Source organism: Nyctereutes procyonoides, unplaced genomic scaffold, assembly GCF_905146905.1.
Source record: "Nyctereutes procyonoides isolate TBG_1078 unplaced genomic scaffold, NYPRO_anot_genome, whole genome shotgun sequence".
Taxonomy (NCBI): Eukaryota; Metazoa; Chordata; class Mammalia; order Carnivora; family Canidae; genus Nyctereutes; species Nyctereutes procyonoides.
Window position 1 is genome coordinate 3,481,217 of NW_026575142.1, and position 8,741 is coordinate 3,489,957.

Consider the following 8,741-nt stretch of genomic DNA (forward strand, 5'->3'; position numbering starts at 1 on the left):
CCTACCCTATAAAAATCATTGGTTTTGTAAATGCTTATGGTACTTGTTACTGAAGAGTCTGTAAATAACAGCCATGGGCCTCAATATAAAAGAATATGGTTGTTTATGTTGATGTTTTTATCATTTCTCTCTTTTTAGTTGTTTTAAATTGATTGTCATATACAGAATGGCCCAGGGCAACAGCTAGAAACAAATGTAAATCCAAAGAAAAATATAAATGTAAAAAAACCTAGATATACAAGTGCAGGGATAAAGGGAACATTTATCCTCAGTAGAGAAGCCACAGTGTTGCACATTTATGCTTTGCTACACTGAATAGGAAGTTTTGTGTTGAAAGGGCTTTTGGAAAAATAAAAGGAAATCTTACATCAACTTGGAATTAATATTTATATTCTTATTTTTCACAGGATACTTGGAAAATGAATTTTTCATTAGCATTAATCCAGACTGTTTAGAGTAGTGGCTAACTTGACCGGTACTATATTTTGTCTTTTAAGAAGTCTTTTCTAGAACACTTATTTTGTTTAGTGCATTTACACTATCCTATTCTTTCTATTTGCCATTCACCGACCTGCTTTAATAGACTTAGTTTGTCTTAATCCTAATTGTGTTTGAATGTTTCAAGACTATAGAATTTTCCTTTAAAGATTTTATTATTTATTTATTTATTTATTTATTTATTTATTTATTTATTTAACAGAGAGAGAGCACAAGCAGGGGGAGCAGCAAAGGGAGAGGGAGAAGCCGACTCCCCACTGAGCAGGGACTCAACCCCAGGACCTTGGGACCATGACCTGGGCCGAAGGCAGACGCTTAACCCACTGAACCACACAGGCCTCCCTATCACTTTCCTTTAAAACAGCATATGCTTATACCAAGGAACTCTTTTGTTTAGGTTCCAAAGACAAAAACCATTTACTGTACCAGACCTTGGTGTAAGAATACTTGTCAAATTGTTTGGGTGTAAAACGTGAGTTTTTAATACCTTTTTTTTAAAAAAATAATGAATATTAAATGTCTCAATTCCATAATAGGTAGGTGGTTGTTCTTGAGTTTTCTCTTTATAGTCGCTTAAAAGAGCAGTTGAGCAAAGATCTAGATACAATCAGTTTAAATGTGATTGCTTGAAATTATTTCATTCTTTCTTCACATCTCTGGTTACACAGATGAGGCTGATCCTGCTGTGTCACTGTGAAGATACGGCTTGATACTTTAAGAAATGCAATGCGGTAAAAATTTTTAAAAAGGGATCATTTAAATAATATGCTTCCATCAAGGCAAGCATGCTTTGTGTGTGTGTGTATATGAGTTTATAATGTGTTAATAAATGATCATTTAAATTAATTTGTGCAAAAAATAAATAAATAATAAAATAAAATAAAATAATTTGTGCATGTCATCCTTGCACAGGGGCCAGGCTAATCTCCTCTACACCGTTCCAATTCTAGTATATGTGTTGCCGAAGATATTCAAATCAATTTTTAAATTATGAAGAATACTTAGATAAAAGTCAGAAAAATAAACGAATGTAAAATTCACTGAAAACATCATAGAAATAGAACAGAAACCTAAGACCTGAATTGACATCTATCTGTCAGTGATTTAAAGCTTGGTAGCTTCACTGCAGAGCTTTCTTCTGAGTTCCAACAATGTATCTCCCCTGCCACTGGATATACCATGTAAGGCTCAAAATAAATTTGTAAGGAGCTACCATATGCAGTGGCATCTTTCATATTTTATTACACTTAGCCCCTGCTTACTCTTCATAATAACCTTTAAGAACTTTAACTAGTTCTCGAGGGATCGTCTGTCTCATTATCTTGCACACCTCAAGTCATAGACCTAGTCAGTCATTGCTCAGACCGTGGTAATTAGTCCAGGAGACAGACACCTGGCCCAAAGAGACCCAATAACATCCTTTTCGATAGGCTTTTTTTTTTTTTTTTAATTTGGCTTTTCTTCCTCTGTGATCACTGCCTCCAAATTACAGGCAGCCGTATTGTCACCCCTTATGGGAAGTGTTTGGGAATTAAGCTACGCAAATAAATCAGATCCAAGATATGTAGGAGAAACAACGACAGAGATACTGGTTCTGGCAGTGACTGTCATCTGATTAAGTCTTTGAAAATATCAGAGACACGGATCAATTGGTTATGTTTACGGTGAGGTCTGCCTCTCAAAACTGAGGAATTCCTATCTTCTTCACTCATTGTGATCCACAAACTTGTTCCTCCTTCTCCATTAATAAGGGAGCATGAAGTTACCATCCTGGTTTCCCTACTAACCTCTGATCTGATCTGGGACAGACTTTGAGGGTATATGTTACTTTATCTGTCAAAGGGAAAACAAGGGTTACTTTCCAGCATTGGTTTTGAGGATAAAAGGAGCCCAATGCCTGCATTTTGATAGTGATCAGTTATCCACACAGAAAAATCACCTTTGATTTTTCTTGGCCATTCCTTACTTTCATCATCCTGCTCATGAGTCTACCCTTTCTTCACTCTTACCTATTTGGTTCTAAGTATATCTTAGTAAACTATGGACCTAACAAGAAACTCAAAATCCCTGTGGCCTTTAGCAGGAAACATTCCCTTTCCTCTCATGGTAGAGGGCAGCCATCATGGGTAGCCCGCCACAGCTCTGCACATGCATGCTCACCAACTGCCCCCCGGGCTGAAGGAGCAGCCCTTCTCTGGGACATGCTGTTCTTACTGCAGAAGGAAATGAGTCAGTGAAATGAAGACATGACTGTGGACTCTTAGAGCATTTCCCTGGACCTGACATTCTGGTTCTTCACCACAGGTCCTGGGTGCAAATCACCTGGCCAGGCCAGTCAGCGGGCCAAGGAACTAGAGCTTACCTCCAGGGAGTCACTGAAAGTCACAGGAGGACTAGGGCTGGAGCACAGAATAAGACGACCTACCACGGTCAGGCTCCATTCAGGTCTCAGCGAGTTTATGGTACAAATGATGAGCTTTTTCAGGCCTTCATTCTATTCTGACAAAATATACTTATGTATATATTTTGTCATAATATATATGTTATATATGTTATAACATATATATTATGACATTATATTACATTTATATTATATATTATATATACATTTATATTATATATAATATATTATACATAATGTATTACATTTATATTATATATTATGACATTATATATATATATTTTGTTAAAATATATCTATCTATATATTATATATCATATATATTATATATTATATATATTATATATATTATGACATTATATATATTTTTTTGTTAAAATATATATATCTATATATTTCTAAAGAACGTATCCTTTCATACCACTCCCTTACTCCCTTATTTAACATCTTTCGGCTGGTTTCCATCATCTTAAAAATAAGATTCAAACTTTCTGTGGACAATAAATCCCCAGCTTGTTTGCTTATTTTTACCTGTTGACACAGCTGCATATGTTAGATTCTATTTCCTAAATACTTTTCACTTATCTCCATATCTTTACATGATTTTCCCCTTGCCTGAAATACTATCTTCTCATCTCAACTTCTGTTTTTTGTTTTGTTTTGTTTTGAATTTTTTTTTAAGGGATGTAGGAGGAGAAGACAGACCTCAAAACCAAAACAATTTCACCTCATGTAGGTTTGGTGATCACCCTCTCGCCATCCAAAGCATTATCGTAATTAAATCTTTATCCTTTAGCAAGCAAATCAATAATGTCTATCAATAATACTGTTGGATGAATGTTTACATTGGTGAATATTTAGTGCTAAACTTAAAAAAAAAATGACACAATAGAATCGAATTTGAATTCCAGCAGACAATCTTGTCGTTTTCATGGTATCAAGTTGTCAACTTGGATTGAACATCCACTTACAGTCCTTCCCCATTTAACTTGTCACCTTCCCAGTAAATGGCTTGGGAAATGAAGTAGACAATAGCTTTTGATTTTCAACATACCATTTCAAGAATTTTCTTTCAGTTGACCTAAGAATCCCATATACTAATGGAGATTTTCTAAATAGGTACTCTTTTCCTCTTTCTAAATATACTCCCTTCTTCTTTTTCCAATCATTCCCTGTGCTATTGTTTGTCTACCCTTGATCTTTGGCTTCACTCAGTTAACTACTATTATTGATATAGACATATTGAAACAAAGAGTTCACATTGTAAAGCATGACTAACCTGCAAGCATACTTTTAATCATTATCGTAAATGTTCAAAACTACCCCACGAGATCAGCTCTCTTATTATCCATATTTAATTGATGTGGAAATTGATTTAAAGATATATTAATTATGTGCCCAATTTTACACAACCAGTAATCTCTAGGAAGATAGCAGTAGTCTCTAATGAGACCAGTTAAATATCTCCTTTGTTCCTTGCATTTGTTCTAGACCAAGTGACCAAAAGACAAAGGGGTCATAGATAGAAAATACATTATCATTTTTATTAACGAAGAAGTCTAAATTGAAAGACATGGCTTATGTTTATAGGTAAGTAGATCTACTCATAATAAACTCCACTGTAGGGAAACAATGGACCAGGTCAGATCTCAGCTTTGAAGATTTCGCCCAAATACATTAATGTCATGGCAAGGAGGAGCAAAGGCATTTGTTCACCTCAAAGAGGTTACTGCCAGGAGGAAACTTCGATGAGACCACACTATACATTTTCAGTGTTATTATTTCAAGATCTATCAATAAAATATGGTTTTCTACTTATTTGGGGCAGAATGAGTAAAATACCAAGAAAGGTCAAAGTCACCTAATAAGATCTTTTATACATGGGGGAGGGGGGCGCGGCGGGGGCTCCAGAGGTAAGAAGTATTGTTTCCTTACAATGATTATTTCTCATTTTCTCTTACACTTTTCTGCCCACCCCATTATGTTCAGCTGATAACTCTGCTTCATACTTCATCGAGGAATATTAGTAGCTAACACTCATACTTACTCGGGACCAGACACTATTCTACGAGCTTTAATATATTAAGTCTTTTAATGAAATGGAAGCCATCATGCAGACACTCCCTCTGTTACATCAGGCCAAATTGATAAAACTTCTTCCCTTCTTACTTGTATAATCTTTCTCTGATGTCACCGGGGATGAACTTTTCTGCTTCTATAATGGGCCAAACATACAACTCCAAACCCACACTCATGCTTTGGATCAAATCTGCCCTTACTTCCTTAAGAACTTCACTCTTGAAACCCCCACAACTCTTCTTTGGTATTAATCTGGCTTCAATATACTTCCCCATCAACCGCTTCAATGGCACTGACCTTATCAGATTCAACAGCTTCCATAATGTAAAATCCTGTATTTTTCTCTTGGCATAGTTCTTATTCTTAGCATCATTTTCCTTTTTTCAGAACTTTATCTTTCTAAAAATACATTTCTTTTTTGACATAATATGCTGACATGAGAGTATTTTTTTCTTTTTTTTAATTTTTTACTCACTTCATCCATCCTGTATTTTTCTCTTGGCATAGTTCTTATTCTTAGCATCATTTTCCTTTTTTTTTTTTTTAGAACTTTATCTTTCTAAAAATACATTTCTTTTTTGACATAATATGTTGACATGAGAGTATTTTTTTCTTTTTTAATTTTTTACTCACTTCATCCTTTTTGCTGGACCCTCTGTCTTCTTTAACAACTTTATTTATTTTTATTTTTATTTATTTATGATAGGCACACAGTGAGAGAGAGAGGCAGAGACATAGGCAGAGGGAGAAGCAGGCTCCATGCACCGGGACCCCGACGTGGGATTCGATCCCGGGTCTCCAGGATCGCGCCCTGGGCCAAAGGCAGGCACTAAACCGCTGTGCCACCCAGGGATCCCCTGGACCCTCTATCTTCTAACTAAATCTAAATGTTGGGATTTCCCAAAACATATTTTTAGCCCTGCCTTCCCCTAAATTTTTTAGATTCATCTAGATTTGTGTGTCCTCAAAATATGTCCCTGCATATAGGCCTTCCACTGTATGTCACAAAATAGCTTTTCTAACTACTTTCTTAAGATCTCCTATGGTATTTTTTTATATATATATTAGCATGCATTGTATCTAAAACTTGATTGCCTTCCCTCAGACTTGCTTCTCCCAAATTCTTTTTATCTCAACAAATGACTCTACCATTGATACAGATGCTGAAGCAAAAACTTATGAGGTCTTTGTTCCTCTCTTTCACTACACTGTCACATCCAATGCAAACACAAATCCTTTCAGTTCTATCGAAAAATAAAACCTATCTTTTTTCCATTTCCACTGCCACTTTATTGGTCCTAGTCACATGGATTATTGCAATAGCCACCTAACTGGATTCTCTGCTGTTCTTTCTGTACTTCTGCAATTAGTCAGATCTTCACATGGTTTTAAGAATGACTATTTAAAAATTTAGTTTGTTACTTCTCTGGGAAAAAAAAAGAGGTAGCAAGTAGAGAAAAATATGAACAACTTTTTATGAGCTGCATGATTTCAATTAGTTAACCACTAAGTTTGAGCTTTCTTATGACCTTGTATTTTTGGGCTTACATATAATATATTTGGAGAGGCCTTCTCTGGCCACATTCCATAGAATTTCACCCACCAAGTCACTCTGTTACATTATTAAATTCCTTCATAGCACTTATTTACTCTGAAGTTAGTGTGTTAAGGTATTTGATTTTATTTACATATTTTGTTGTATCCTTCTACTAGAAGATAAGATCTAAAATGGCAAGGACATTATCTGCTTTCTACATTACCATATCTCCAGTGATAAAATAGAGCTTGGCATATGGTAGGCAATAAATAATATTTGATTAGGCAAATGGCTGAATATGCATGTATAGTAATTGGAAGAGCACATGCAGAAATTGCTTCACTTTTGCTAGTGTCATAGGAAAAGAATTATTCATCTTTTGGCAATGCATTAATGTTATTAGAATGAAGATGTTACCATTGTAGTCATGTGCAGTCAGAAGACATATATGGGTTTGTAACATTAGTTTCAAAAAGAGTCTTTAACTAAGATGAGAGATCCTGTAAAATAATATATCAAAAATAATTTAAAAATCCAAACAAGATCAATAAAGATTATTATGTGCTTGAAGGAATACTGATCAGGGGCACCTGGGTGGTTCAATGGTTGAACATCTGCCTTCAGCTCAGGTCGTGATCCCAGGGTCCTGGGATCAAGTCCCTCATCTGGCTCCCTGTGAGGAGCCTGCTTCTCCCTCTGCCTGTGACTTTGCCTCTCTCTCTCTCTCTCTCTGTGTGTCTCATGAATAAATAAATAAAATCTTTAAAAAAACTCACTGAATCATAAACTATTAACTTATTGGATATATGTTTTGAGACTTCTGAGAAGATTTTATGAGTTATTCATTATAAATGTAACAATGGCAATAAGTAATGTGAGGATTACATCCACAAATTATTGGTGTTCTTAGTGCTGCTGCTGATTCTTAAAGACAATGTAAACAATATCTAATATATTTATATTTATAATATACAATCTGATTTCTAATTGAAATTACATATACAAGCCAATATGTGATTCTCTGAAACATATTTCAACAAAACTGAACATAACTAATATTTTAAGAATAAAAATTCAAATTTGGAATTTTTACATTAATTCTCTCCACTTTGATTTCTTACACATATAAGGAAACAATGATTACATCATTAGATTTTATTTATACACATTTCTGTGGTACACCTCTAAGTGTCTATCAACTATTATCATCTATCTATTTATCATCTATCTACCTATTATCTATCTATCTATCTATCTATCTATCTATCTATCTATCTATCATCTATCTTATTTCTCATCCACATTCCTGTTTTTTTTTAATGAAATGTAATGTTATATTAACAAATGATATTGCCAAAGGGAAAAACTAGTGATTTATGATTGATAGTATTTCTCAATTTTTATTTATTCTCTTTCTTAAGAAACAAATTGGCAATTTCTCCTGGGGAACTACCTCCCCCATGCACACTCATGCCATGTACTTTTAAGTGGAGACAACTCTGAAATAGAATCAATTGGCTTATTTCATCAGTACTTCCTAACATCAAAGTAAAATGATTAGGGAAAAATTAAAATCTGATCCGAAGCAAATGGATCCTCTATTAAGAAAAAAAGTCTTTCCTTGGGAAAGGGGTCATAAAAATAGGAAATATATGAAAGTTTCAGTTCCTTTTTTTCCAGAACTTCAGGGGAAAAAAAAGTCAAAGAGAGCAGAGCCTCCAAGGAGTCTGAAGATAAATCATCAAGGAGATAATGGATAGAAACTTGTTGTAAAAATAATTCTCACTGACAAACTGAAAAAAAAAAAAAAGAAAACTTGAGGAAGTAACAGTAATACAAGCATATAGAAAATGAAATAAAATTCCCCTATAGAATCATCTTTAAGGTTCCATATTGTAATGAAGTGCAATACAGCATGTATCTATCTGCTGCATACTCTATAACATTTTCACTAATATTTCCTCTACTCAATTAATAGTGCAAAAATAAGTGGGATTAGGCAAATCCAACCCACTGCTGTGTGACGTGAAGTTCCATCCCAATGACATTGGATCTACCCATGCTTGAGAGCAGATATAACATAGACCACCTCTGAAGAGATGTTTGAGGAGTCATTGTGTGTTTCCACCAGTTCTCTTACTATTTTTCTTCAGGTCTAAAAATAAAACATGGAAATTAGGAGTTCCTAGATTTTAGATAAAAGACACAAGAAGACCCACAGTTGAT

General features: G+C 34.6%; 1 non-coding gene across 1 annotated transcript; it reads right to left on the reverse strand.

Moving 5' to 3' along the window:
* Positions 1-1,364: 1,364 nt before the first annotated feature.
* Positions 1,365-1,469, reverse strand: LOC129499009 (U6 spliceosomal RNA). Its single transcript, XR_008662276.1, has one exon. It is a non-coding gene; the product is annotated as a U6 spliceosomal RNA (small nuclear RNA).
* Positions 1,470-8,741: the final 7,272 nt, after the last annotated feature.